Genomic DNA, 26,923 nt, shown 5'->3' with positions numbered 1-26,923 from the left:
TGTCAGGGACAGAGAGGGGCTGAACCCTATTTGAGTAAAAGATCAAGAAGTCATATATTTCCCATCCTTGGGGCAAGGGAGACATTACACATGCTCAGAAAGGCTCCTCACGGGTCAAAAGGCAGGGGGAGCCAGACCATAATAAGTCATGTCACACACACCCCCCCCACCCCGGCCCTTCCGCTAAAATCCATCTTGCTGAGGGGTGCATGCACACACAGCGGAGGGTCGAGAGGCAAATCAGCCACGCGGTCAAAGCAAGCTAATTGGCCAGAGGGAAAACAAAGACCCGGAAGACTGCCCCCTCATGAAGGATTGAAACTTCCCAGAGGCATGACTCTCTTGCTGAGCTTGGCCACGCACCTGTCCACATGTACTCTGCTTTTCTGATAAAGGCTTTACTTTCCTCTCTGCCTTCCATCTCCTTGTCAGAATTTTTTCTTTTCAAGGCAGACAAGGACCCAGGACCCACATTCTAGCCACTGGTCCCTGTGGTCCAGTGGTTAGGATTTGGCGCTCTCACCACCGCAACCAGGGTTTGATCCCCTGTCAGGGAACTAAGGTCTCGCTTCAAGTTGCTGCTCACTGTAAGCTACCACTCACTGTCGTGTGTGTCCGAAATCAGGACTGGCAGTAGGGGCTGGGATGCACGGTTAGATCCCCTCAGACAGAGGCACTCATGGCCTCAGCTACTGGGAATAGTGACTGCTGCTGACTCTCAGCTGAGTCCCCCTCCGGGAACTGCCTTTGGCCAAAGCCACGTCCCCTCCCTTGGGGCAGCCCACCTCCAGTGACTTGGCAATGCGGGAGAGTAAAGGCTCCCTTGCCTTAAGGCAGGACATCCCTGACCAGCCAGCCCAGCTCCAGAGTTCTGTGGGCTTGAACAAGGCCACTGGTGCAAAGGCGTCCTGGGCCACACCTCCTCTGCCCATCCTGCTTTCATCCCTGTCCCACAGGTACTGTTCCCAAGAACACTTGCCAATAAACTTCCTGCATGCACGTGGACAGTTCAGTCTTTTCCCCAGGGATCCTGACCTAAGGCAGTTGGCTCCAGGGTGGGTCAAGGAAGCTGACACTACATGGAATTCTGGAGCTTCATTGCCAACTGGCCGCCTGGTGACCACCTCCCCACCACCAATCACTGGTGCTGGGGGTGTATTGATGCCCCTGGCATGCTGGGAAGAGGTGAACTTGTTAACACTTTCACAGGGGGTGAATTGGAATGGGAAAAAAATGCACTGGGGACACAATATCTCAGGCTTCTGAGAGGTTCTGGGGAAGGACTAATTATAAGGTCTGAAACCGGGTGACTGCTGTTGAGACCATTGACTGGGAAAAGACAATGAAAAGCTAAGCATGACTCATCACCAACGAACGGATAGTGAAGTGTCAAAGTCAGAGGGCCTTCCAGGCTGTGTTGAAAGAGACTCTATTTCCTGCTGCTAGAGGGCTGAAAATGCTGAGAATCGGGCCCAGGGCTTAATTAGAGCTGGAGCAGACACAGAACTCTCAGCCTTGGCAAGTTTCCCTCCCTGTGTTGGGACAGAAGTTCCCTGAGGCTTAGCATGGGGACATCTGAGCAGACAGTTGTATTCAGATTTCCACGAACCCTCTGCACCTGCAGAAGTGCCTCCCCTCCCCTCAGGCTCCATCCCTCCCCCCTCCTGGCAACAACACCAAGAACTTGAATTGAGACTCAACTAAACTTGGCTGAAGAAGAGTTGGGCTTGGTAAGAAAGGAAAAGGACCAAGCTCTGGAGAGCTTACAGGACTTGGCCAAGGTGACTGGGAGAGTATGTGGTGGAGTCCGGAGGGTGCTGGGTCCAGATGGGGAGGGGGCAGAACCTAAAGTTGTATCAGGCAGAGTTTGTTAATGTGAGAGCACTCTTCCATGATAGAGGATGTAATATCCCGGGAGGACCCAGGAGATGGTGCCAACACGCTCCTTGGAGCTCCTGGAAGCTTGGAGGAAGCAGTGGAGATGCCAGAGTGCTGTGGAAGACAGTGGAAGAAGTGAAGTGGCCGTGCTAGAGTGGTTCTTTCTACTCACCAGCAGGAGGGCTCGAAGCCATAGAAACCAGGGGGCTGTGCTCAAACTTCAGAGGAAAGGTGGGCTCAATTATGAGAATCAGTGTGGCAGCCGGGGAGACCCGAACTGCAGAGAGTGATGCAGGTGATTGACCAGCAAGTTATCCCCAGGGCCAACACAGATGGGCAGCCAGTGAAGTTACTGCTTAATCTACACAATCAACAGAAATCAGAGATGAATAAGCATGAGGCTGAGGGGAGCCAACTCAATAAGTCTCCTTCCTGGACCCCAGTGCCCAAAGGAGAGGCTGGGTCTCCAGTAGGAAGGACCCTGTGACCCCACAGCGGGGTGTGTAGTAATGATTCCCCTGTTCTTCCCCAAAACACCTATGGTTGTTTACTTGAGTTACCATCCACTGCGTGAAAGGGAATCTAAACATTTCAAGGACTGTTGGACACAGAGTCCAAGTTAACATTGATACCTGGGGACCCAAAACATCACTGTGCCCCCTGTTTTTGTTGGGGGCATTTGAGAGCTAGGTGATAAATAGGGTCCTGGCCCAAGTCTGGCTTCCAGTAGGTCCACTGTGTCCAAGGACCCGCCAGAGATCATTCTCCCAGGTGCCGAATGCATGATTGGAATAGACATATCTGATACTCGGAGAACAATCACATTGGTCCCTTGGCCCACTGTGGGTTATGTGCTATCATAGTTGGGGGGAGTCCAAGTGAAAATCTCTGAAATCTGCTTCCCCCAACCCCAAACCTGACCAGAAGACCAAAAAGATGGAGGTTGGTGCTTCCCATCTAATTCCCATTTAATGACCGCTACAAAAACCAGCTAGATCTTGGAGGATGACAGTGGACCACCACTACTCAACCAGGTAGTGGCCCAATTGTAGCTTTTGTGCCAGATGTATTATATTTGCTGGAGCAGATTACTGTTTTCTTAGTCACACAGTTCACAGCACTTTTGGCAAAATCCACTCCTTACCATCCGTATCTGGAAGGAAGGCCAGGAACAGTAGACAGTCGCTAGTAGTGGACGGTACCATACATGTAAAGTGTTGCCCCAGAGATATGTTAATTCTCCCTCTATCAAGCTATAGAGCCAAAGGACCTGGAATATCTGGGCACTCCATAGCCCACCGCATTCATCCACTGTTTGACAGCATCAGTGTCATCAGTTGACTGGCCTAGAAGACCAAGAAGTGTGGAAGGATGTTGGAAGCCTTGTATTCCAGAAGGGTGGAGATGAATTCTACAAAGATTCAGGGGGTCTCACATCAGTGAAGTCTTTTATTCTTATAACTTCATTCAGGTATAGTTGACAGACAATAAACTACCCAAATTTAAAGTGTAAAATTTGAAGAGTTTTGTCATGTGTATATATCCATGAAATCAAGATAATGAACATATCCATCACCTCAAAAGTTTCCTTGGTCTCTCTTATAATCCATCCCTCCCTTTTCACCTACCTCTCAATGCTAGTCCCCAGGCAACCTCTGGTGTGCTTTCTGCCACTATAGATTAGTTTGCATTTTCTAGAATTTTATTTAGATGGAATCATATAATATATACTCTTTTGTTCGGCTTCTTTCCATCAGCATAATTACTTTGAGATTCATCCATGTTACTGTATCAATAGTTCACTCTTTATTGCTGAATAAGATTCCATTGCATGGATAGGCCATACTTTATTTATCCGTTCTTCCATTGATGGACATTTGAGTTGTTTCTAGGTTTTGGCTATTACAAATAAAGCTGCTATCAATATTAGTGTATAAATCTAGTGTGGATGTATGTTTTCATTAAAGTTGAGTAAATATTAAGGGGTGGAATGACTGAGGCATATAGTATGTGTATGATTTGTTTTAATACAGCAGGTTCTTATTAATCATCCATTTTATACACATCAGTGTATACATGTCAATCCCAGCCTCCCAATTCATCACACCACCACACCACCCCCTGCCACTTTCCCCGCTTGGTGTCCATACGTTTGTTCTCTACATCTGTGTCTCAATTTCTGCCCTGCAAACTGGTTCATCTGTACCATTTTCCTAGGCTCCACATATATGCATTAATATGCGATATTTATTTTTCTCTTTCTGACTTACTTTACTCTGTATGACAGTCTCTAGATTCATCTGTGTTTCTACAAATGACCCAATTTCGTTCCATTTTATGGCTGAGTAATATTCCATTGTATAGATGTACCACATCTTCTTTATCCATTCGTCTGTTGATGGGCATTTAGGTTGCTTCCATGACCTGGCTATTGTAAATAGTGCTGCAATGAACATTGGGGTGCATGTGTCTTTTCGAATTATGGTTTTGTCTGGGTATATGCCCAGTAGTGGGATTGCTGGGTCATTTGGTAATTCTATTTTTAGTTTTTTAAGGAACCTCCATACTGTTCTCCATAGTGGCTGTATCAATTTACATTCCCACCAACAGTGCAACAGGGTTCCCTTTTCTCCACACCCTCCCCAGCAATCGTTGTTTGTAGATTTTCTGATGATGCCCATTCTAACTGGTGTGAGGTGATACCTCATTGTAGTTTTGATTTGCATTTCTCTAATAATTAGTGATGTTGAGCAGTTTTCATGTGCTTCTCGGCCATCCACATGTCCTCTTTGGAGAAATGTCTATTTAGGTCTTCTGCCCAATTTTTTTTTTTTTTTTTTTTTTTTTTTTTTTTTCGGTATGCGGACCTCTCACTGTTGTGGCCTCTCCCGTTGTGGAGCACAGGCTCCGGACGCGCAGGCTCAGCGGCCATGGCTCACGGGCCCAGCCGCTCCATGGCATGTGGGATCTTCCTGGACCGGGGCACAAACCCATGTCCCCTGCATCGGCAGGCGGACTCTCAACCACTGCACCACCGGGAAGCCCCGGGTTGTTTGTTTTTTTAATATTGAGCTGCATGAGCTGTTTATATATTTTGGAAATTAACCCTTTGTCCGTTGATTCGTTTGCAAATATTTTTTTCCCATTCTGAGGGTTGTCTTTTCATCTTGTTTGTAGTTTCCTTTGCTTTGCAAAAGCTTTTAAGTTTCATTAGGTCCCATTTGTTTATTTTTGTTTTTATTACCATTATTCTAGGAGGTGGATCAAAAAAGATCTTGCTATGATTTATGTCAAAGAGTGTTCTTCCTATGTTTTCCTCTAAGAGTTTTATAGTGTCCAGTCTTACATTTAGGTCTCTAATCCATTTTGAGTTTATTTTTGTGTATGGTATTAGGGAGTGTTCTAATTTCATTCTTTCATGTGTAGCTGTCCAGTTTTCCCAGCACCACTTATTGAAGAGACTGCCTTTTCTCCATTGTATATCCTTGCCTCCTTTGTCATAGATTAGTTGACCATAGGTGCATGGGTTTATCTCTGGGCTTTCTATCCTGTTCCATTGTTCTATATTTCTGTTTTGTGCCAGTACCATATTGTCTTGATTACTGTAGCTTTGTAGTATAGTCTGAAGTCAGGGAGTCTGAGTTCTCCAGCTCCACTTTTTTCCCTCAAGACTGCTTTGGCTATTTGGGGTCTTTTGTGTCTCCATATAAATTTTAAGATTTTTTGTTCTAGTTCTGTAAAAAATGCCATTGGTAATTTAATAGGGATTGCATTGAATCTATAGATTGCTTAGGGTAGCATAGTCATTTTCACAATATTGATTCTTCCAATCCAAGAACATGGTATTTCTTTCCCTCTGTTGGTATCATCTTTAATTTCTTTCCTCAGTGTCTTATAGTTTTCTGCATACAGGTCTTTTGTCTCCCTAGGTAGGTTTATTCCTAGGTATTTTATTCTTTTTGTTGCAATGGTAAATGGGAGTGTTTCCTTAGTTTCTCTTTCAGATTTTTCATCATTAGTGTATAGGAATGCAAGAGATTTCTGTGCATTAATTTTGTGTCCTACTACTCTACCAAATTCATTGATTAGCTCTAGTAGTTTTCTGGTGGCATTTTTAGGATTCTCTATGTATAGTATCATGTCATCTGCAAACAGTGACAGTTTTACTTCTTCTTTTCCAATCTGTATTCCTTTTATTTCTTTTTCTTCTCTGACCGCCATGGCTAAGACTTCCAAAACTATGTTGAATAATAGTGGAAGTTTTTGACTGTAATCTCTTCAAATATTTTCTCAGGTCCTTTCTCTCTCTCTTCTCCTTCTGGGACCCCTATAATGCGAATGTTGTTGAGTTTAATGTTGTCCCAGCGGTCTCTTAGGATGTCTTCATTTCTTTTCATTCTTTTTTCTTTATTCTGTTCTGCAGCAGTGAATTCCACCGTTCTGTCTTCCAGGTCACTTATCCATTCTTCTGCCTCAGTTATTCTGGTGTTGATTCCTTCTACTGTATTTTTCACTTCAGTTAGTGTGTTGTTCATCTCTGTTTGTTTGTTCTTTAATTCTTCTGGATCTTCTCGATCTTTGCCTCCATTCTTTTTCCGAGGTCCTGGATCATCTTCACTATCATTATTCTGAATTCTTTTTCTGGAAAGTTTCCTATCTCCACTTCATTTAGTTGTTTTCCTGGGGTTTTATCTTGTTCCTTCATCTGGTACATAGCCCTCTGCCTTTTCATCTTGTCTTTCTGTGAATGTGGTTTTTGTTCCTCAGGCTGCAGGATTGTAGTTCTTCTTGCTTCTGCTGTCTGGCCTCTGAGTATGTGTATGATTAACTTCATAAAAACCCACCAAGTTGTTTTCTAAAGTGGTTGCATCATTTTACCTTCCACCAGTAGCATATAACATTCCAATTTCTCCACATCCTTGCCAAGACTGGCATGGTCAGTCTTTTGACTTTTTTTTTTTGGCCACGCTGTGTGGCATGAGGGATCTTAGTTCCCTGACTAGGGATCGAACCCTCACCCTCTGCAGTGGAAGCGTGGAGTCTTTTTTTTTTTTTAAGATGTACTTATTTTTATATTTACTTTTGTCTGCGTTGGGTCTTTGTTGCTGTGCGTGGGCTTTCTCTAGTTGTGGTGAGTGGAGGCTACTCTTTGTTGCGGTGCACGGGCTTCTCATTGTGGTGGTGTCTCTTGTTGCAGAGTATGGGCTCTAGGAACGCAGGCTTCAGTAGTCGTGGCACGCAGGCTTCAGTAGTTGTGGCTCGCGGGCTCTAGAGCGCAGGCTCAGTAGTTGTGGCACACAAGCTTAGTTGCTCCATGGCATGTGGGATCTTCCTGGACCAGGGCTCGAACCCATGTCCCCTGCATTAGCAAGTGACTCTTAAGCACTGTGCCACCAGGGAAGTCCAATTTCTGTTCTTTTAAGTCAGTAAGTTTGTGGTAATTTTTTCTGGCATCTCTAGGAAAGTGACAGACAAGATGAGGCAAAGTGAAGACCTGCTGCAGCCGGTGTGTGAAGGTCCGAGTGTCACATTCCCATGGAGGAAGCTTTAGGAGCCATGTAGACAGCAGGCTCATGCACCGGCATCAGCCAGCACTGGCACAATGTGCATGTGAGCAAGGCAGCCATGGTGGCAGGGGTGAGGTGTACATGGACCCAACAGCACAGGCTCCCAGTCACCAAGGCTGGCCTGGATGCCACCATGGCCCACTGTCCAGCCTGCCAGCAACAGAGGATAACACTGAGCCTGCAATATTGCCCTGGTCCTCGAGGAGATGAACCAGCTACTTGGTGGCAGGTTGATTACTCTGGATCCCTTCACTCTGGAGGACAGTGACCATATTGACTGGAGCTGACACATATTGAGTGTGAGTTTGCCTTCTCCACTCTCCAAGGACATAGAGAGTATTTAAACCGTCAAGTTATGTGGGATTCTGCATAACTAAGGAATTGGACTAAGGAACCTACTTTACAGCAAAAAGGGTGTGGCAGTGAGCAAGTCCCCATGTACTGGTTCCATCATCTACCATACCCAGCAAGTGCCAGCCCAACGGTAGGCTGGAACCTTTTCATAGGGTGGTTAAGGCATCAGCTAAGAGACTAATCCTGCAAGGGTGGTGTGCCATCCTCCTTAGTCACTCCCATTATATGAGGCTGTGTCACCTCCCAATGTGTAGAGGACCAAGGGGTAAAAGGAGGTGTGGCCCTTGCTCTCAGTGACACACTTAGGGGATTTAGAGTTTCTGTCTCAGTTTTAGTCCCCAAAAGCCTAGAGATCCTGGCTCCAGAGAAAGATGACTTCATCAGCAAATGTGAAGCCATGACTGTCCCTTATTGACTTTTTAAAAAAAATTTATTTTTGGCTGCATTGGGTCTTCGTTGTTGGGTCTTCGTTGCTGCACGTGGGCTTTCTCTAGTTGTGGTGAGTGGGGTCTACTCTTCGTTGCAGTGTGCGGGCTTCTCATTGTGGTGGCTTCTCTTGTCGTGGAGCACGGGCTCTAGGTGCACGGGCTTCAGTAGTTGTGGCACACGGGCTCAGTAGTTGTGGCTCATGGGCTCTAGAGCGCAGGCTCAGTAGTTGTGGCACATGGGCTTTGTTGCTCTGCGGCATGTGAGATCTTCCCGGACCAGGGATCGAACCCGTGTCCCCTGCATTAGCAGGTGGACTCTCAACCACTGTGCCACCAGGGAAGTCCCCCCTATTGACTTTGGATTCTTTATGCCAAGAGGCCAACAGGCAGAGAGAGGGGTCACCATCTGAGGAGCCTGAGTGCCCAGAGGGGCTGGGGCCAACCTGAGCCCAAGGAATGCCAGCTCACTATGCTTGCTGTCCCTGAGTCAGGGCCTTTTCTCTCTTCCTGCATCCCTCTGCTAGCCACATAGCCCTTCCTTCCTCCTGGGCCTCCGTACTCTGTTCAGTCTGATCACAAATTGGTTGTCCTTCCTCTGTCTCTTCCTATTCTATGCTAACCCTTCCCTTGCTAGATTCTCCCACTTTCTCCAGCCAGCCTTTCCATCTGTTTATGAGCATCTTTTCTCTCCATTCTGTGTCAACCCACCTGATTCCTTCCCATCCCGCCCAGTCCCTTCCTTTTCAGGCCTCATCCCCAGCTAAAGCTGGTGAAGCCTGAAGGGTGAGAGGGGGCACTCTGGAGACAGATTGTCTGTTGGGTTTGAATTCTGGTTCAATCAATACCTGTGTCCTTGCATAAATTAATGTTTCTGGGCCTCGTTTTCCCCATCTGCTCACAATGCTACTCACATCACAGTGTTTGGAGGAAGGTTTAAAGAACTTGTGATGGGTGGGAGGTGGTAATCAGTGTCAGCTATTTTTATGTGAGCTCTTTGAGGGGACAAACCTTCTCTTTCATCTGTGTTTCCAGCCATGAACGAGGACAAAGGAAGACTCTGTTCCTATCGCAGGCCCTCTGCCCATGAGCTGAGTTCTCTCTCTGCCAGCCCAGCACCATGGAAAATGCAGCCCCATCTCCAACTCTGCTGCCAGTGGTGAACATAGAATCTGTTTGTTTTGGTTACCCATAGTGGCATCTTTGATTATCAGGTGGCCACTTCTCTCTCTCTCTCTCTCTCTCTCTTTTTTTGGCCATGACGTACAGCTTGCGGAATCTTACTTCCCTGACCAGGATCAGACCTGGGCTTCGTGAGTGAAAGGGCCAAGTCCTAACCACTGGAGCGCCAGGGAAGTCCCAGCGTGGCCACTTCTCTTGCTCCGTGAGGGTGCATTGGGGTTACTCAGTTTTCAGCTCGTGGCTGGGGTGGTCTGGAGGGCCCATGATGGCTTCATTCACATGCCTGGTGCTTTGGTGGAGAAGGCCAGAAGCTGGTCTCAGTGAGTTCCCTCTCTATGAGGTTTCAGGGCCTCTCAACATGGTCTCTCCAGAAGGGTAGTAAGAATTCTTACCTGGCAGCTGAGAATCCCAAGGCTGAGTGTTCTGAGAGACATAAAGTGGAAGCTTATAAAACCCTGAGACCCAAGGTGGCCTAGCATCACTTCCTCTGTATTCTATTAGTCAAAACAGTTAAAGAGCCTGTCCAGATCTAAGGGCAGGGCACACAGACCCCACTTCAGTATGGGAGAAGTTCCGAAGAATTCATGGCCATCTTTCAACTGCCACAGTGGAACAGCTAGAACCCTCTTTGGAAAGGAGAGTCCATATCCAGATGAAGTGTCTATTCCAGTAAAATCAAAGTGCTATTCCTTCCATGATGGAAGCTGTCCAACATAATCAACTTGGGGAATGGTGTCATACTGGGGAATCAGTATTGGTCTCTGCTGCTGGCAAGTTGGGTGCTCACCAGTGGCCGTAGCCAGGTTGGCCTTGGTGAGTGGACGTCTACGATGCTCAGCCCATACATAACCTCCATCCCTACCACTGTGGCCACTTTGCTTATGAGCCTATTGGGTGATGACAGGGGTGGCTGAGGAAAGAGGCTGAATGGTAACCACAGAATGGATCATCCTATCCCCTTGATTATTAAAATTCTCCTCTGCTGAGGTCACCCTTTGGTGAGCATTCACACAGGACACAAATGTGGGTTTTTTTGCCTGTTCAGAAAAGTCTATCCACATACCTCCTCCCCAAACTTCACTGTCACCAATATTCCAATTGTGTTCCTTCTAAATCCTTGAGCATTCAGTCAAACATTGGCCATGGCCCATGAATCAGCAGACTCGTACCTCTGGCCTTTTCTCCCTCCAGGAAAAAATGAACAACCAAGTTCACTATCATTCTCCAGGGTCCACCTGTCTTTTGCATAGGCCAAATGAGTGAGTTGAATGGGTCTGTAGGTGGGAATCATCACTCCAGCATCCTTCAAGTCCGTCCTTCCAGGAACACAGTATTTTTGGTTTACTGTTTTCCTAGGTAGAGGCAGTTCTAGTAGCTTCCACTTGGCCTTTCCTACCATAACAGTCCTCACTCCACAGATCAGAGAACCAATGTGAGGATTCTGTCAGTTGCTGCGTATGTCTACTCCAATTCTGAAACTGGGCAAATAACCATAGGGTGGCATCAGGGACCCTCTGTGAGTGGACCTGAGCTAAATCTTCATGGATCACCTGTGCTCCATTAGCCCCTACTCTCTGAATGGTGAGTCTTCAGAAATTAGTTCAGAGCCAGTGTCCAGTAATCCCTGAAAAGTATGATTATCTCTCTCTAATGCACAGTACTGACGCTGGCAAACAGCTGTTGGTCCTTTTGGGGAAGGCTGAGAGAAAGATGAACAATATCCGTGGTTGTCTTTGGCTCTCTGCTTCTCGCTGTTTCATGGGTTCTATAGAAAAAGCTTCTTTGCGGAGTGTGGGCGGATCGGGAGTGGGCAGCAGGAGGGTATTTTTGTTCAGTCCTTGTGCAGCCCCCATAAAGTGGCAAGAAGGGACATACATCTTCCTCTATCTTTTTTTTTTTTTTGGCTGCGTTGGGTCTTCTTTGGTGCACGCGGGCTTTCTCTAGTTGCGGAGAGCGGGGGCTACGCTTCGTTGTGGTGCGCGGGCTTCTCATAGCGGTGGCTTCTCTTGTTGCGGAGCACGGGCTCCAGGCACGGGGGCTTAGAGGCCTGTAGGGTCTTCCCGGACCAGGGCTTGAACCACTGTGCCACCAGGGAAGTCTCATCTTCCTCTATCTTTGCTAGGCCCCAGCAATGAGGTTTTTACCTGAGCCTTAGATCCACAGGTCTCTTCCCGGCCACCGCCCACCTGGCACCTCCAGGCCTCTCAGCCCCACCCCTCCCAGCTGGCCCCGCCCCCCGCCATACCAGCCAATCGGAGGCTCCGATACTGGAGCGTCACAATAACCGCTTCTCAGCCCCGCCCACGGTGTTCCCATGATGACATTAAGCAGCCTGGGTGGAGAGAGCCGGACTTTCCTGGCCACCTCACGCGGGGAGACCGGCACAGGTACACTAGGAACAGGTGAGGGGCTGAGATTGCGGGAAGACAGATTCTTCAAAGCGCCCCGTCCCTCCCCCGCACCCCTCCTTGTTGGTTTGTGAAAATTTGGGCTCCGCCTCATGTGTCTTCTGGTTCAGTCAGCTTCTCATAGGTACCCTGGCCTCTCCTTGTTCCCCAAAACAAAGCTGTAATAACATTGGTTGGGCTCTCTGAGCAAAGTGCACGGAGAACGGAGCCTCCTGAGGGCCTTTCCCTTTGTCAGGGACAGAGGCAGCCTGGCCCAGTTCTGACCATAGGACCAGAGATTTGGGACTGGGGTGTGTGTGGTCTGGGAGAGTTTTGTCCTCGTTAAATGATGTGAGGCGCTGTGGCGCCATCCATGACCATGCGGGGAAGGAAGAGCCTCTTGGAGAAGCGGACTCGGAGCCTTGCTTACAGCCGTTAAGAGGCTAAACTAGCCAAGCCCAGCACCAGAAATCCCCGTTTCAGCCCTCTCCCTCTCACGACATCTCCAAGCTTTCCAGTTTACCTCACCTTCCCTCTTCCTTGAAGCCCTTGTCGACTAAAAAATTATTCACCACCTAAAAGTTGAGAGTTATGTTTTATTCAGCGGGAAGTTTTAGGACTTCAAGCCGGGGAGGCAGCATCTCAAGTAACCCTGGGAGAACTGCTCCGAGGAGGCGGGGGCAGGTTATATATGAGTTTTGCAAGAAAGGCAGGTAGTCTGCACGTCAGAAGAGGACTGTTAATTAAAGAAACCCAGATATGTCAAGTTGAGGAATTTCGTGCTTTTCTAGGTATGGGAAGATGCGAGAGTCTGGGCTCACTGCTGTCATATCTTTGATATGCACCTCAGCTATCTGGGGCCAGGATCCTGTGTTTTCATATCCTGAGTTTCCTCAGGGCTCAGTCTAGGGAGTGGCTGCAGTCTGATGGCTGCCAGGTGGTAGATATTCTTTCCTTCCCGAGTTTCCTCAGGGCTCACAAGCTCACGCTGGAGGGCTGCAATCGCTGATGACTGTGACATCCTTTGTTTACTGATGTGGCAGGCAATATTCCATTTATCACCCTTTCCTCACTTGTATTGAGGTGGCATTCCTTGGTCCTTTTTTTTTGGTACGCGGGCCTCTCACTGTTGTGGCCTCTCCCGTTGCGGAGCACAGGCTCTGGACGCGCAGGCTCAGTGGCCATGGCTCACGGGCCCAGCCGCTCCGCGGCATGTGGGATCTTCCCGGACCGGGGCACGAACCCGCGTCCCCCGCATCGGCAGGCGGACTGTCAACCACTGCACCACCAGGGAAGCCCTCCTTGGTCCTTTCTCAAGAGGCCCCACTCCCGAATCTCACTGCCACCTGGGGTGATGGCAGTGCCATTGGCTCAGCCCTTGGACTCTTCCTCTTTTTCTCTTTATCCCTGTAAGTGAAGTTATGGCTTTAAATTCTGTGTGCTGACTCTCCAAACCACTGTCTCCAGTCCGTTTTTCTGGACACAAGGCTAAGCAGCCGACTACCTCATAAACATCCACGCTTGGATGTCTAATAACTATCTCAAATTGAGCACATTCAAAATAGAACTACTGATCACCACGCCTCAAAAAACATTATCATTCATCAGTATTCCCCATTTCAGCAAAGGAGGTACCCTGCCCTGGAGGCCCAGGCCTGACGCCCATTTCTTTCTACCTAGTCTACATTTAAATCCCATCACTACCCTCCGCCTCCACTGCTCCTGCTCTGAACTACTGCAAGAGCCTAAGAAGGGATCCCCCTGTTGCTGCTCTGGATCCCAATCAACTCTCCCCACATTTTGGCGCAAGTCTCTATGAACTGCCCACACCCTACCCGACCCCACGCTTCCTTGTTCCTGCTCACACTGGCCTCTTGAAGTTCTCCTAGCTTTACAAGCTCATTTTTGCTGCATGACTTACCTTCCCTGATGATTATATCTAAACCTGACCCCTGGTCCAAGGCACTCCCAAATAGGTAATACTCTGAAGGAAGCAATACCACAAATAAGCATGTAAGGTAGTGTTCAGCTTCACAGCTGTGGTGGAATTACTGGTCTGGATGCTTCACTTTACTGCAGTAGTGGCCTCCAGCCAAGATGACATCATGGTGAGTAGCATGGACTTTCTGTCCCTTGACATTGGGCTTGGTAGGTGACTTGTTTTGAAACTCCTGTGGCTGTGATGTGAGCAGAAGCTTGTTCTCATGTGTTTCTGCCATCGCCAGCAGTAGAATGTACGCAGATTGCCCATTGGTCCCAGGATAATTGAGACCCAGGGAGCAGACCTGAGCACACCCTATTGGCTGAGGTCCGGCCACCCCAGGGTGCATGAATGTGGAACAAAGTCTTATATGCCGTGGAGACTTTGTGGCTGTTTGTTACACAGCATTCTGGCAATAGCCAACCAATTTACAACATTGTGTTAGTTTCAAGTGTACAGCAAAGTGTATCAGTTATACATGTACATATATCCACTCTTTTTTTAGATTCTTTTCCCATATAGGCCATTACAGAGTATTGAGTAGGGTTCACTGTGCTATACAGTAGGTCTTTATCAGTTATCTGTTTTATATATAGTAATGTGTATATGTCAAACCTAATCTCTCAATTTATCCTTCCCTCCTCTTACCCCCGAGTAATCATTACTTTGTTTTCTACATCTGTGACTCTATTTCTGTTTGTTTATTTATTTATTTATTTATTTATTGGCTGTGTTGGTTCTTCCATGCTGCGTGTGGGCTTTTCTCTAGTTGCAGTGAGCAGGGGCTACTCTCTGTTGCGGTGCGCGGACTTCTCACTGTGGTAGCCTCTCTTGTTGCAGAGCATGGACTCTAGGTGCACAGGCTTCAGCAGTTGCGGCACGTGGGCTCAGTAGTTGTGGCTCACGGGCTTTGTTGCTCCGTGGCATGTGGGATCTTCCCGGACCAGGGCTCGAACCCGTGTCCCCTGTATTGGCAGGCGGATTCCCAACCACTGCGCCACCAAGGAAGCCCCTCTATTTCTGTTTTGTAGATAAGTTCATTTGTACCCTTTTTTTAGATTCCACACAGAAGTGATATCATATAATATTTGTCTTTCTCTGTCTGACTTATTTCACTCAGTATGACAATCTCTAGGTCCATCCATGTTGCTGCAAATGGCATTATTTTGTTCTTTTTTATGGCTGAGTAATAGTCCATTGTATATATGTATCAATCTTTTTCCATTCCTCTGTTGATGGACATTTAGGTTACTTCCATGTCCTGGCTATTGTAGATAGTGCTGCAGTGAACATTGGGGTGCATGATCTTTTCAAATTATGTTTTTCTCCAGATATATTTCCAGGAGTGGGATTGCTGGATCATTAAAAGTAGAGCTACTGGACTTCCCTGGTGGCACAGTGGTTAAGAATCCGCCTGCCAATTTAGGGGACATGGGTTCGAGCCCTGGTCCGGGAAGATCCCACATACCGCTGAGCAACTAAGCCCGTGTGCCACAACTACTGAGCCTGTGCTCTAGAGCCTGCGAGCCACAACTACTGAGCCCGCGGGCCTAGAGCCCATGCTCCGCAACAAGAGAAGCCACTGCAATCAGAAGCCCACGCACCACAATGAAGAGTAGCCCCCACTTGCCGCAACTAGAGAAAGCCTGCGCACAGCAACGAAGACCCAACGCAGCCAAAAATAATAAATAAATAAATAAATTTTAAAAAGAAAAAAGATAGAGCTACCGTATTTTTATAGGAACTTTTATACTTCACAGAGATAATTTTTCATCTATGAAACTGGCAATGATATATAGAGAGATAGAGACTATGAAATATGCGTTTGGTAAGGGCTCAGGAAACAGGGATGTTAATTTGCTGCTGGTAAGAGGGTAAATTGGTAGCAACCTGTTTGGAAGTCTTATTTGGCTATAAGTATTAAAATTATTACATTAGCTCAATACTTCTATTACTAAAAATTTATTCTAAGAAACAAAGACATGCACAGAGAATTATTGACAAGGATATTCACTAAAATGTTATTTCACAGTGTAGTAAAATGTAAATGTTAGTAGAGGACATTGTTGTTTTATAATTCCCAAATGATAGACACTAGAGCACTTCTAATACAGGCATCAGTTATGAGGAATGCTTAGCAATGTGCCAGGCAAATAGCTCTCTGAGCAAGGACTGGGACCCACTTCCATCCCATTGCCCAGACTTTACCCTCAGGGCTAACAACATGGAGTGAAACTCACCCACGGCTGTCTGCTCGCCCCCCCTGCTCCTAGGGGAGCAGAAATTCTGCCCTGAAGAACTGGAGGCAAAAACTGAGACAGGAACATCAGGTCCTGCAGCAGGGAGGGGCCCAAGGAGGCTCTGGCAGGAGCGAAGCGCTGCGGGGGAAGGGAACGCCATTGTTCTAGGGAAGCTACAGAAACGTACCATAATGACTTCACGAGCCTACTCCGGTATGGTCAAGTGGCCCTTGACGAAGCTCTTACCTATGATCTCATTTGATCTTCAGGTCAGGGCTGAGATGGACAGCGGTCACCAAAGCTCAAAGGAACGAGCTTCCCCGAGGTCTCCGAGTGAAAATGAGAGCTAACACCATGGGCACTCACGAAGCTGTGCTCTTCTAAGTTCTTTGAACATATAAATTCATTTAAGGTTCATAACAAGCCAAGGGAGGAGGCTCTCTCATCATTATTCTATAGATAGGAAGCAGAGAAACGCAGCGAGGCCACAGCCAGCTTGTAGCAGAGCAGGGGCATGAACTCAGGGGTCCTCACTCAGGGTCCACACACTCGGCCTGGATCCCAGCAGGCTCCTAGGTCCACCTCACTGGTTTTTTGGCTCTCAAACGTCTTCTCTGCCTCACTGTCTGGCCCTGGGAAAAGGGCAGGCTGAGGGCCAGGAGTAAGTGAATTGTCCTGGCTGGCCACAGTAGGGACTGCTTCAAAACGTACGGTTTCTTCTTCTTCTTTTTTTTTAATTTTATAAATTTATTTTTATTTTTGGCTGCGTTGAGTCTTCACTGCTGTACATGGGCTTTCTCTAGTTGCGGGAGCAGGGGCTACTCTTTGTTGTGGTGCGCGGGCTTCTCATTGTGGTGGCTTCTCTTGTTGCAGAGCATGGGCTCTAGGTGCACGGACTTCAGTAGTTGTGGCTCGCGAGCTCTAGAGCGCAGGCTCAGTAGTTGTGGCGCACGGGCTTAGTTGCTCCGCGGCATGTGGGCTCTTCCTGGACCAGGGCTCGAACCCGTGTCCCCTGCATTGGCAGGTGGATTCTTAACCACTGTGCCACCAGGGAAGCCCGTACGGTTTCTTCTTGATGAGAAGACCCCCTTTTAGGCAGGACAGAAGCACAGGAACGGGAGCGGCAGACCTCTCCCAGGCACGAGCCCGGCATCCGTTGTCTCACCGTGTGGGTGGGAGCTGGGAGGCAGGCACTCTAGGCTCTCACTCTCTTTGTTTCCTTCCCTCCAGAGCACAGACACGCCGCTGTGTACTGATGGAGTTCATCAGTCAGTGTGAGGGCGCGTTGCCGGAAGATGTGACTCTGTTCCCCCTCACCCTGAGGACAAGGCAGGGCCACCGCACGATACAACAACATGCCGATCTCCATGGATTCCCGAAACACAGGTCAGTGCCCCAGACACACAGTCGTGGTGATTTGCTTGCTTCTGTTCTGAACTCAGAGTCCTAGAAGCCCTCACTCGGTTCCCTGGGACAGTCTTACAGGTGATGTTAGCTGATGCTAAGAATCCTGTACCCATGAGTCTTTTTTGTAGTGTCATTTGCTGAGTATGCAATCCAGTCCTTCCCACCCTGGCTTTGAGACGGTCCTTTGTTGGACATGCAACTTCTGGCTTTTAACTTAAAATGGTTCTTCAGGCAAGCGTGGCAGGAAAGCAGAAGCCATCTGCTGAAGACAAGACTGAATGGCCTGGTTAAATTATTATAGTAACCAACAATATCAGGATAAAGAGAAGAAATAACTTTTCATGAGGTTTGATACAGAACTACTTCTCAGGGTTACCCCAGGGGCATGAGCACCGTGACATAGCCAACCTTCCGACTCACCCTGTAAAGCACACAGACTCTAAATGTTTTTTTAATGTAACATTTTTTCATACTCTGCATGTTCTGCATATACAAAATTAACCTCCTAAAGGTTGAACTTCACTTTTAGATTTTAGAGCTTTGCCTGCCCTGTGGGCTGGATAAGTAGGTCAGCCGGTCAGCTCTTCAATGTTGCATTAATAAAAAATGTGGAGCTAATTAAATGTAAAGGATAGCACTGTGCCTCTTATTCCTAGGGTCTCTTGCACGCGACTGCTGTGTCAGGTGACAGGTGAAGGAGCAAAAACCTCTGGGGCATTTGTTTCTTCAGGAAGCATCAAGATGGTGTGGGTGTAAAACCCCGTTGACAGCCTTGGTTTTTTCTGAGTTTAGTGTTTGCTCATAAGAAAGACAATACCAGATAGGCTTGTCTGAAGAGACTGGCCCCTGGCTGAGGCTGAATCCTAATTTCCTGGGAGTAAGACACAGGCACAAGGCTGTGGACAGAGAGTGGACAGGGCATGTGAAGCCAGGCCTTTTAGGATGTGGCACGAAGGGAGTAAGACTAGGAAGAAAAGCAAGAAAATCATTAAAACTGAGGATCAAAGTGAACACCCGGGTGGGTCAGGGGGATATGGCCACATCCGGGGCCAATGGTTTGCCCCCTTGAGTTACAGACTTAGGCTTAGGCACACACAGAAGATGTCTGAACATGATGGTGTGTCTACTTCATCCACTGAGACATAGTAGTACACTGGCCCTACTTCCTAGTGCTGTTTATGCCCTGCCTTTATAACCTCTCATACACATAATGATATTTATTCTTTTTTTTTTTTGCTGTACGTGGGCCTCTCACTGTTGTGGCCTCTCCCATTGTGGAGCACAGGCTCTGGACGCGCAGGCTCAGCGGCCATGGCTCATGGGCGCAGCCGCTCCGCGGCATGTAGGATCTTCCTGGACCAGGGCACGAACCCGTGTCCCCTGCATTGGCAGGCGGACTCTCGACCACTGTGCCACCAGGAAAGCCCAACATTTATTCTTTTAAGGTGCAAAACATGTTTACATACAAAAACTTGAATCCCCACAAAATCTATGCAAGCCTAAGACACAGCCCTGACACTCACAGCCCTGATTCTCCCTGACACAAATGTCCTATGCAAATCTGGTCTAGGAAAAACTCACCTTTAAGATGAGATGAGGAAAAGAATCTAGCGAAGGATCACTTTGGAGATCACTACATGAGAAAAGTCAAGGCAACACAAACGGTTGAGGAAGGACTGTTGCCACGAGGCCCATGAAAAGCACGACCAAACATCTTGTGTCAAGTGACACCAGATGATAGAGTCTCCTCTGCAAACAGGGGATACATGTGGAGACACAGAGATGAGGGGAAGAGGGCAGGACCTCAGAGATGAACCGTGACCTGGCAGAGCTCAGGGATGGAAAAGCCCTGCTCGGAAGTGATTTCCTCTGGGAGCAGGCAGTGGGGAAAAGAGGAGGGAGTCGCTACAAAGAGCCTCTTTCTCACCCTACTCAGTGTCTGAGCCCTCTGGACTGATTCCCTTGCAGGAGTGCTCAGGAGTTTGCGCATACATCTCCAGTGGCTGGGAGGCCTGTTCTAGGACTGCTCTATGATGAAGAAGGCCTTCCTTAGGACAGGCTGTTCTCTCTCCAACCTTGACTCCCCACTAGCTCGTCCTAGATCTCTTCTTTTTAGGGCTTCATGAACCTCTGGGCTCCCTCTCATGGGTCTCCCACCCATGTTCCCAAGTCTAAGCTCCTTAAATCCCAAATCCTTGATCTCTCAGTTGCTACAGCCTTGATCCATAGGCTCATGGTCCCTGAGCTCAGAGCCCTCTGCCTCCTGTCAAAAGTACCCTGGCCACCCCTTCTCCAGGACCCTTGAAACCCCACTTCTTTGTGTTCTGCCTCATTGCATCTGGACACCTGAGCATTGAATTAGGGATGGGGTGTGGGGACCTGGAAGTGATGCAGAAACAAGAGTTTAATGTTGTATGTCATCACCATGGAAACACCTGGTCCTGTGATCTGGGTGCAGCTTCAGGGATGTGGGACCAGAGTCAGACCAGCAGGGGCGCCAGTCTTCACTCCACAAGTGTTTCTGAGTGGCTGTTCTGCTAGGCCTCTTCTCTCCCCTGATCTCCTCGGAGCATTGGGTCCTTGGGAAGCATCGGGTTCCTGGGGCTCATTGAGGAACTGGGGAGCTCCAGGATTGAGGGGCTGCTCCACTGCAGGCTCAATGTGTGGCGGACACAGAACAAGTATCAGATAACGAGCTCATCACAGGGCACCCACAACTGACAAGGGCAGAATAAATGCCAGCTAAAGGAGACCATCAGGGGACCCTCAGAATTAAAGACAGGAGTAACTGAGTTGAGGCCGTTCACTACTCATCAGAGAGGACCAGAGAGTGGAGAAGCAAGTCTTGGAATAGAAATGCAAGAGGACTGGGCGTACCGGAAGACCCACATGGCCTGAGAACTCAGCACCTCTGACTCTGGCTTAGAAGAGGCCTAAGGCTTCAGAGCTGTGGCGAGGGCGGGGCTTTTAATGAAATAACATCTGTTAAGAAGGACTGGGTGACTTAAAGGCTGTACTGCCTGAGGAGCCATGGCCTGGGCCAGTTTCTTGATGTGCGCAGGCAGCCAGTGCTTACTACCATTTTTTTTTTTTTTTCGGTACACGGGCCTCTCACTGTTGTGGCCTCTCCTGTTGCGGAGCACAGGCTCCGGACGCGCAGGCTCAGTAGCCATGGCTCACGGGCCCAGCCGCTCCACGGCATGTGGGATCTTCCCGGACCGGGGCACGAACCCGTGTCCCCTGCATCGGCAGGCTGACTCTCAACCACTGCGCCACCAGGGAAGCCCCATACTACCATTTTATTCTTGGAGCTCCACTCTCCTTAAGACATTGAGTGAATCAACAATGAACTGAGCCAAAGTTTAAAAATATACGTACAGAAATGCAACAAGTGCTGGGACTTCCCTGGTGGTCCAGTGGCTAAGGCTCTGTGCTCCCAATGCAGGGGGCCCAGTTTCGATCCCTGGTCAGGGAAGTAGATCCCACATGCCGCAAATAGAAGATCCCTCCTGCTGCAACTAAGACCCAGCACAGCCAAATAAATAAATAAATATTAAAAAGAAAAGAAATGCAACAGGTGTTTTGAAAATGGCCAGATTGTGAAGAGAGGGCCAGAGCAACAGAGTTACCTTTTTTTAAACAAAATAAATTTATTTATTTTTGGCTGCATTGGGTCTTCGTTGCTGCGCACAGGCTTTCTCTAGTTGCGGCGAGCGGGGGCTACTCTTTGTCGCGGTGTGTGGGCTTCTCATTGTGGTGGCTTCTCTTTGTTACAGAGCACGGGTTCTAGGCATGTGGGCTTCAGTAGTTGTGGCTCACGGGCTCTAGAGCTTAGGCTCAGTAGTTGTGGCGCACAGGCTTAGTTGCTCCGAAGCATGTGGGATCTTCCCGGACCAGGGCTCAAACCCATGTCCCCTGCATTGGCAGGCGGATTCATAACCGCTGTGCCACCAGGGAAGCCCCAGAGTTGCCTTTTTAAAAACCCACATGGCTGGCATCCAAAAGCCAACTCCTGGAAGGTATTCATAAAAATCTTTCCAGAAAAATCACATCTGAGTCAAGGAGGCTCTTTTGGCCCGCCTCCTGGAATTGGAGAAGTCCTTCACAACCTATCAGTGGTGTACCAAACTGGTTCTCTAGTTTCTGAATATGCCGAGAATGGGCCTTTGCCTCAGCTAGGGAATCACCCACGAGGCCTCAAATAAAGTCAAGCCACGTGCAGAAGGCACAAGGCTGCACTCGCTGGGCCTGCAGAGGCGCACGGGGTAGGGGCAGCGGGAAGCACAGTGCTGGGATGTGCAGCAGCCAAGGCCTGAGATATGCAGAAAGGAAGAGGGAAATGAAAGGCACAAGAAAGTGCAGAGATAGAAAGGAACAAGCAAGAAACATCTGAGCAAGTAAAAACATGCAAGGAGAGCAGTCAAGAACTGCAGGAAAAATGACAGAAAGCCATGGACCCGCCTGGAACACACGTAGGCGTCCTTGGTACCCAAGAGCCCCCGAACGCCTCACCCCCGCCCCCTAGTGGCTGCAGGGTAAGCTCTGGTCAAGGACAAGACATAAGTGCCAACTCCAGGTGACTTTGCACAGAAGCACATCTTAAACTGAAGAGTTTCAAAGATCAAGCAGTTTAAAATCATTTCCAGGAAGACCAGGGAAGTGGGGTCTCAAGGCAACACCTCCTCTTTGTTTCATGGAATAGAATTTGGGCTTGAAGAGGGGCTTCCCGCAGGCCTCCACTTAGGGATTGAGAACTTTAGTGTAAATGTAATTATTTTCAAGCATTTTTTTTCTAGAATTTATTGTGAAGTGAAAGTTTTATGAATCTCTGCCAGATATATCTTATGTTTAAAGTTCTTCCTATTTGTGTATCTGTGGCTTCGTGTGAAAGAAAATTTTCAAAATTAAGGTTCATTAAAAAGTAAGAATAGGGCTTCCCTGGTGGCGCAGTGGTTGAGAGTCCGCCTGCCGATGCAGGGGACGCGAGTTCGTGCCCCGGTCCAGGAAGATCCCACATGCCGCGGAGCAGCTGGGCCCGTGAGCCATGGCCGCTGAGCCTGCGCGTCCAGAGCCTGTGCTCCGCAACGGGAGAGGCCACAACAGTGAGAGGCCCGCGTACCGCAAAAAAAAAAAAAAAAAAAAGTTAGAATAGGGAATTCCCTGGAGGTCTAGTGGTCAGAACTCTGTGCTTCCACTGCAGGAGGCACGGGTTCAATCCCTGGTTGGGGAACTAAGATCCTGAAAGCTGCGTGGCAGGGCTAAATAAATAAATGGCTGTTGTTTTTTTTAAAAAAAGAATACTTTTGTTTCTTATTTATTTTTTAATTAAAGTATAGTTGATTTACAATGTTGTGTTAGTTTCTGGTGTACAGCAGAATGATTCAGTTTTATATGTATGTATTACTTCAATTAGTATGTATATATATATATGTATTCTTTTTCATGTTCTTTTTCATTATGGTTTATTACAGGGTATTGAATATAGTTCCCTGTGCTATACAGTAGGACTTTGTTGTTTATCTATTTTATACATAGTAGTTTGTATCTGCTAATCCCAAACTCCTAATTTATCCCTCCCCAACCCCTTTCCCCTTTGGTAACCTTAATGAGTTTGTTTTCTATGTTTGTGAGCCCGTTTCTGTTTTGTAAATAAGTTCATCTGTATCATACTTTATTTTATTTGGCCGCACCTGGCAGCTGTGGGATCTTATTTCCCCAACCAGGGATCAAACTCTTGCCCTCTGCAGTGGAAGGCTCGGAGTCTCAACCACTGGACCGCCAGGGAAGTCCCTCAGTAAACACTTTTAGTCAACACGCTGCCATAAACTTGTGGTGTCCTGTAGTAGAATTCAGTTAGCAATGTTCTCAGAGTGTGTGGGAAGAAAGGTGAGTGGAAGCTGCTTCCATCAGGCTGAGTGGAGAAGCATGGGGCGGGGGTGGAGGGCTTGAGACCTGATCGCCCTCCCCAGGCAGCGGCCGGGGGTCACTTCCCCAGCCCCTCCCTCTGGCGCATGACCAGAAGCCTGTGGCGGCTGCCTAGACTCAGCCACCCAAGCCAGGTCCCATGTGCCACGGTGGTGCCCGATATCACCACCAGAGGGTGAGTGGGATTCAGCATTGTTTGGCCTTGCTCTCTGGACAACAGAATAAACAACCTGGCTTCTGTTTCAGGACACCAATCTGTTTAGCTGAGCTGATTGCCGTGCGGGTGAACCCCCATTTACTAGAGTTAGGTTTTCAAGAAAATTCCCTCTGCTCTTCAGGGTTATAATAAGGGGGTATTTCGTCCTGGTGTGACTTTGCAGTGTGTGTTTGTGAGGAGGGCATGTGCCCTCTCCCTGTACACCCCCCCCTCACCCCAGCTTCCCGACCCTGAGCCTCTCTGGCACTCCTGATAGTGTAAGTGCAAGACCTGCACACTGACAACCACGACGCTGCCAAGGGAAACCAGCAAGGACCTGAGCAAATGGAGAGAGAGTTCGTGTTCATGGGCTGGAAGATGCAATATGATTAAGACAGCAATTCTCTCCGAAGTATCTATAGAGTCACTGCAGTCTTTTAAAAAAATCCCAGAAGCTTTTTACAGAAATTGGCAAGCTTATCCCCTAGGGCAAAAACAGCCAAAAGAATTTTGAAAAAGAACAAAGTTGGAGGATTTATGTTTCCCGACTTCAAAACTTACTATAAAGCTTCAGTAAAAAAGAAACAAACAAAAAACAGTATGGTGCTGGCATATGGATAGGCATAGATATCAGTGGCACAGACTAGAGAGTCTGTTGCAGCAAAAATAGAAATGAAGTTTTCCCTCTCCTGAGAACAAGGAAAATAAAGGGAACAGGGAACAGGCTAGAGAAGAGACATAACCTGGCCTGAAAGAATTAATCACCCCTAGTTTTTTTTTTTTTTAACTGTTACTAATCTGTAGTGTCTGTAAATAGATTTTACTCCACAAAACTAACCTATTACTCTTTAACACTATGTGAATTACATCCTGCACTCCCTTGTAACATTTGCATTTCAGAAAAAAGTTGCAGGCTGATAACCAGAGACAAACGGACCCAGTAACAGGGCTGCCTGACGCCAGCACTGACTGTTTTGAAATAATGCAGGAAGAAGAAGAATGCAGGACCTTCACTACTTTGATCCTTATCATATACCCTGGACTGCTAGCCCCACATATAAAATCTTCTCCCATTCCCGAAGGGGGTGTGGGCACAGTTCTTGAGGCGCTAGACTTCTGTCTTCCCTTCTGCCTGGCAGAAAAATAAAGCCATCTCTCTCTTCCTCCAAAATCTCTGTCTCCGTATTTCTGTATTTCTGTCCGGCATTGGTGCACAGGGAAGCCAATATTTCGGCAACAAGTCTAGAAATAAACCCTTACATTTATGGTTCATTGACTTTCAACAAAAATGTCAATGCAATTCAATGGAGTGAAAGGATAGTCATTTCAGCAAATGGTGCTGGGACAAAGGAATTAATGGTTGCCTGGGGTTGGGGTAGGAATGGGGAAGGACTGCCCACGGGGTGATAGAAATGCCCTAAAACTGAATTGTGGTGATAGTTGCTCAACAGTACAAATTAACTAAAGATCATTGAATTTACACCTGAAATGGGTATATTCTATGGGGGAGGGAGAGGTAGACACCTCAGCCTGGAAGCAGGTCAGGCACTGGTGTGCTGAGGTGGGAGGGTCTGTAGTGGACAGGCTGGGTCTCTACCTTCTTCCCCACACCCTTGCTGAGCCTTTCGGAGCCTCTGCCCCTTCATTTTCGTAAACTAGGATAATGACACTTGTAGGCGGTTGGGGAGGGTGGAAGGAAGGCACCATAGGGCCAGCTGTGCCCTCCCTGTTGGGGTCCCACTCAGCTCCCAGAGCTGGGGGCAGCAATCCCTGACCGGGAGCCTCCCACTCTGGCTTCAGAGCACCCAGGGGCCGAGAGGGTCTGGCCAGCACCGTCCTGAAGGAGTAGCATGCTGCCCCCATGTACACTTTTCTAGTGGCTGCATTTAAAAAGTAAAAAGAAACAGGTGCAATTCATTTAAATAGTACATCTTATTTAACCTAATTCACTCTACATATTATCACTGACATGTGATCATTTTATTAATTATCAATAATACATTTTACATTCTGTTTTTCTTACAAAGTCTTCCAAATGTGATGTGTATTTTTCACTCATAGCGCGTTTCAGTTTGGACCAGCCATATTTCAAATGTCCAGATAGCCTCCGCTCATTTTTTGATTGGATTGGTTTTTTTGTGGTTGTTATTGAGTTGTATGAGCTGTTTGTATATTATGGAAATTAAGCCCTTGTCGGTTGCATCATTTGCAAATATTTTCTCCCAAACAATTAGCACAGGTGCTAAGACCACTGGATACCCACATGCAAAAGAATGAAGTTGGATTCTTACCTCACTCCATATACAAAATTAACTCAAAATGGATCAAAGACCTACATATAAGAACCAAAATTATATAACTTGTATTGATAGAGGAAAACATGAGAGTAAACCTTCATGACCTTGGATTCAATGATTTCTTAGATCTGATACCAAAAGCACAAGCAAGAAAAGCCAAAAGAGATGAATTGGACTTCTTACAACGAAAAAGTGTTGTGCATAAAGGAGAAAGGGAAAAGATAATCCACCCTCCAAAATGGTACAAGGTGTTTGGCAATCACGTATCTGATAAAGATCTGTAGCCCACCAGCCAAGACTGAGAGAGATGTACCCAACTCTGCAGGACACTTCATTGGGCTTAGAGGGTGACTAGGAAAGAAATCAGTCTGGCAGGTGCCCAAGGCCAGTGCGGACCCCAGGGCTGGGGAGGGAGAGGAGGAAGGGCTGAGAGTTGGCGTTAGAACGGATGGCCACTAGAGGACGCCAGAGCACCAGCGGGTGTTGGCGGAACTCCACGGATGTAACCAGAGAGGAGGTGCTGGTTATCGGGCGGCTCTGACTCTCCCACCCAAACTGCCTCGTCTCACAGAGGGGCACAGAGGTCTGCCTTCAGCATTTGATGGGGGCACTTCTAGCCTGGTCGGGTGGCCTAGTGGTTGGGACAGCCTAACAGGCTGTCTGCGGACTGACTGCCCTTTGTTTCTCCAGAGGCAGGACTCTGGAACCCAGAAATACCTGGCTTGACTCATGGGATTGCAGCTGTCAAGCTGCAGGCCTGCGTGGGTGTTGGCATCTAGAAAACAAGGCTGTTAATCCTGAAAGTGGAGCCTGTAAAAGCCCTGGTATTTTGGTGGGTGGACTGTGCTCATCCCTGTTTGCTTTCTTCCTTTGCAGAGTTCTCCCCTAACTTCCTTCTTCCCTTTTCATCTGAGCCTCTTCTGTCCCCACACCCCTGCCGGGTGGACCTTAGCAAATCTCAAGTATAATATCCCGTATAATTAACTGTTTCAGCAGGCTGTATTTAGATCCCCAGAGCTTATTCATCCTGCATAACGTAATTTTTGTAATCGTGTCACCGACATCTCCTGTCTTCCCACGCAAG

General features: G+C 47.8%; 1 long non-coding RNA gene across 5 annotated transcripts in view; it reads left to right on the top strand.

The window, feature by feature from the left end:
* LOC113612179 (uncharacterized) overlaps positions 1 to 26,507 on the top strand; it is a 50,276-nt gene extending 23,769 nt beyond the window's left edge. For 2 of the 5 annotated variants that reach the window (XR_003429762.1, XR_003429759.1), the window contains exons 3-4: positions 17,245 to 17,400; positions 24,443 to 26,507. This is a non-coding gene — a long non-coding RNA (uncharacterized LOC113612179). Of the gene's footprint in view, positions 1 to 11,712; positions 11,809 to 13,877; positions 13,902 to 17,244; positions 17,401 to 24,442 lie in introns of those variants that run through there. The other 3 variants (XR_003429761.1, XR_003429760.1, XR_003429763.1) reach the window with 3 other exon arrangements.
* The last annotated feature ends 416 nt before the right edge of the window (positions 26,508 to 26,923 follow it).

This window comes from Aethalodelphis obliquidens, unplaced genomic scaffold (genome assembly GCF_003676395.1).
Source record: "Aethalodelphis obliquidens isolate GAN/ISIS:26980383/991018 unplaced genomic scaffold, ASM367639v1 scaffold73, whole genome shotgun sequence".
NCBI lineage: Eukaryota > Metazoa > Chordata > Mammalia > Artiodactyla > Delphinidae > Aethalodelphis > Aethalodelphis obliquidens.
Note: the sequence above shows the minus strand (reverse complement) of the source record. Positions and strands in the feature narration are given on the sequence as shown.